Below are 3,264 nucleotides of genomic sequence, written 5' to 3'. Positions count from 1 at the left end.
CAATCTCCTCTCTTCCTGGCCCAGGTGCCCTGCAGAACCAAACACCAGGTGGTTGCCTAGGAAACCGCACAGGTAAGAAGGAGCCCCGCACGGGCTGTAGGGAGCAGGGCTGTTTCCAGATCTGGACAGGGCCGGACCCTGTATCATCCTGGACTCACCTCGTGACCAGACACCACCTGTGGATGGACCCAGTGGTCCCTCTTCTTCTTCAACCCCATGGCCACTGTCAGCAGCTGTCCCCATTGGCCCCTCACTCACCAAGGACTTCTCCCAGCCCCTGTCCACTGCACCAGGAGAACTAGGCACCCTCCACATGGCTGAGCTGCCTCTCAAGGCCCCTGATCCTCCATTTCCTGATGAGTCCTCCAGGCTCACATTTTCATTAACCTCTGAGAGTTTAATTTATTTTATGTTGAACAAGCAATATAGTCACATGGCCAATAATGAAGAAAGCACTGAAGTTGGCTCAGGCCAGGTATCTAAGTTGCTCATAACATCGTCCCAGTGCCCCAAGGTTGTGGGTTTGATCTCAGGTCAGAGCACGCATGATAATTAACCAAGGAATGCATAAATAAGTGCAACAGCACTTCAATGTCTCCCTCTCTCTTTCTCCCTTCCTATCTCTCTCTCTCTTAAAATCAATCACTAAAAAATCCCCAAAAATGACATTTCCTTTAGAATAAAGTCACTAAAGTCTGCCCTCAGATGCCTGGTCTCTCACCCAACCCTCTTACCCCACCACTCAGGTAGTGAGCAGTGTCCACAACTGCTCTGAGCCTTGGTTTGTTCACCTGAAGGATCCAACAGGTGCTTTGCCATCAGTAGGACAGACATTCCCATCCCTCTTCATGTCTGGGGTGCTGTGCATGGCATGGACGGACTCTGGCTGTGCTCACATCTTCTTCTAATGGAAAACTCTTCAGGCAACATCGTTCTTAAGTTGTTGTCTGAATAATAGGCGCTTGTATGGATGTATGGATAGTCCAGTTCTTCTATTGATCAGTTGATGGACATTTGGGTGTTTCCACTTTCTGGCGGTTATAATACTGCTGTGAATATTGGTGCACGGTTTTTTTGCTCAGACATGTTTTCTGTTTTTGAGGTCATGTACCTGGGAGTGGAATTGCTGAGCCAAATGGTACTTTCTATGTATAAATTTCCGAAGAAATTCCGGACTGTATTCCACAGTGGCAGCATCAGTTTTCATACCCACAAGCAAATTATAAGGCTTCCAATTTCTCCACACAATTACCAACATTGGTATTTCCCTTAAAAAAAATTATAGGCTACTAGTGGGTGTGAGAGGCTACTTCAACGTGGCTTTCATTTGCATTTCTGCGATAATTATGACGCCGTTTATTTTATTGCGGAATTATTGTTCATTTGTAGGACACCTTTAAAGAACTTTTTATGTCAAGTCTTCTGCCCATTGTTTGATAGGGTTCTTTGACTTTTTGCTGTTGGGTTGTCAGAGTTCTGTATATGGGCAGGATACTAAACCTTGTCTGATCTATAACTAGCGAATATTTGCTCCCATTAAATGGGTTGGCTTTTCACTTTCCCCATAGTGTCCACTGATGAACAAATGTTTCATTATGATGAACTGCAACTTAAGCATTTTATTTTCTGTCCTACTGCTGGGGATCAGGGCGGGGTCTGGGGTTGGTGCCCAGGTGGTCCCGCATCCAATGATGCAGGAACATCTGGGGAACGACTTCCACGGTCCTACTGGGAGCCGCAGGAACCTGGATTGCGGACCAGTAGGTGACTCTGTTCTGGACCCTCTTTCCTGCAGGATTATCAGGGCCTGGGGCAGAGGTGATGTTGGTGGCCATCGCAGAAGCAGCTGTCAAGACCCTGCTCCTCCTCCCCTGCCTCCTAGTCCTCATGTGAGTTCCGATTGGAGGATGAGAGGCCTGGGGTGGGCAAGGGGCATGAGGCTGAGTGCTGGACCAAAGCCCTGGGTCCTGATGGGTCAGGGGCAGGGCTGGCAGGAGGTGAGGGGGTGCTGGGTAAGGACTCCATACAGACAGTCCTCATGAATGCCATGCCAGTCCAGTGCCAGGGTGGGAGGTACCTGCAGTGGTCAGGAGAGTGTGGAGCCAGAACTTCTCTCTCTCACTTCACTCTCCTCTCCATTACTTGGCAGGCAACAGGGGGTTGGGTCTGCTGCCCACTGGACCAGATGCGGTCAAAGTGAAAGACACTGGTCTCTTCCCTCAGAGTCAGGTACCACAAGAGGAAAGCACTGAGGCCAAAAGAGGGCATGAAGGATGCAGACACAGGCTCAGGTTAATCGCTCAGGTGAGTGATGGAAGTCTCTCACCACCCAACATCCCACTGGCACCTCCCCCAGATCGACCCCTGGGATTGCTGAAATTGAGCTGTCACCTTCTCCAAACCCACTTCTCTTCTGGTTTCCCCATCACAGTGATGACATGTTGGCAACCCTTGTCTAAGGCTAGGTCTGGGGTGTAGGTCTACATTTTGCCTCCCTTCCCTTCTCCCTAGTCCTCTAAGACTTGTCCATCCTTCTTCCTAATCACAGCCTCTGGTGATGGCCATCTCTGCCCAATCATGCTGGGATTGTTCCTGTGGCCTCATCTCTTCCCTGGACCCCTGAACCCACCAGCTACCTGTCTCCAGATTGTGTTTCCAGAGACATATCGCCTACTTCCTGCTCAGTGTGAACAATGACGCTTCCTCTCCATGGCAAGAGATGAGGTGCAACCACCACAGTCTGGACTTGAGGGCTCAGTGTGGTCTGTCTCCTGCTGGAGTCTCCACTAGGTTCTACTATCTCCCTGCATCTCACGTCATCTCCACATCTTGCTGGTCCAGGGCCTTTGTGATTCTGAGACTTTGCAGGTTCAGTTCCTTCGGCTGAAATACCCTTCCCTCCCCATTCCTACGTCTCCAATGGATGATCATTCTTCGGGTTCAGTCATATGTCACTTCATTGTATGTGTGTGATTCTTGTAGGTTTTTAAACAAAATAATATTTAGTTATTCATTTAATGACTGCTTAACAAGTATAACTACACCTACATTGTTGTGGGTAATGGGGATGCAACTATGAACCAAGGCTCAGAAATCTCTCTCACTCAGAAGCTGTCATTTTGGAGACAAGTGGATAGAATTAATCTATACTAATAAAAGGGTAATATACTAATTAGACTGGATGTCCTTTAGGACAAACCTATGGCGGCGGGGCTAATGCAGAAGCAGTTAGGGGTGATCTGGCCAGCAGGGGAGAGCAGTTAG

At 48.8% G+C, this 3,264-nt stretch overlaps 1 protein-coding gene across 1 annotated transcript in view; it reads left to right on the top strand.

Moving 5' to 3' along the window:
• The window catches only part of LOC102765153 (sialic acid-binding Ig-like lectin 13), a 27,259-nt gene that overhangs the window by 2,983 nt on the left and 21,012 nt on the right, over nt 1-3,264 (top strand). The gene's annotated exons all lie outside the window — the stretch shown is intronic.

This window comes from Myotis davidii, unplaced genomic scaffold (genome assembly GCF_000327345.1).
Source record: "Myotis davidii unplaced genomic scaffold, ASM32734v1 scaffold212, whole genome shotgun sequence".
Classification (NCBI taxonomy): domain Eukaryota; kingdom Metazoa; phylum Chordata; class Mammalia; order Chiroptera; family Vespertilionidae; genus Myotis; species Myotis davidii.
Note: the sequence above shows the minus strand (reverse complement) of the source record. Positions and strands in the feature narration are given on the sequence as shown.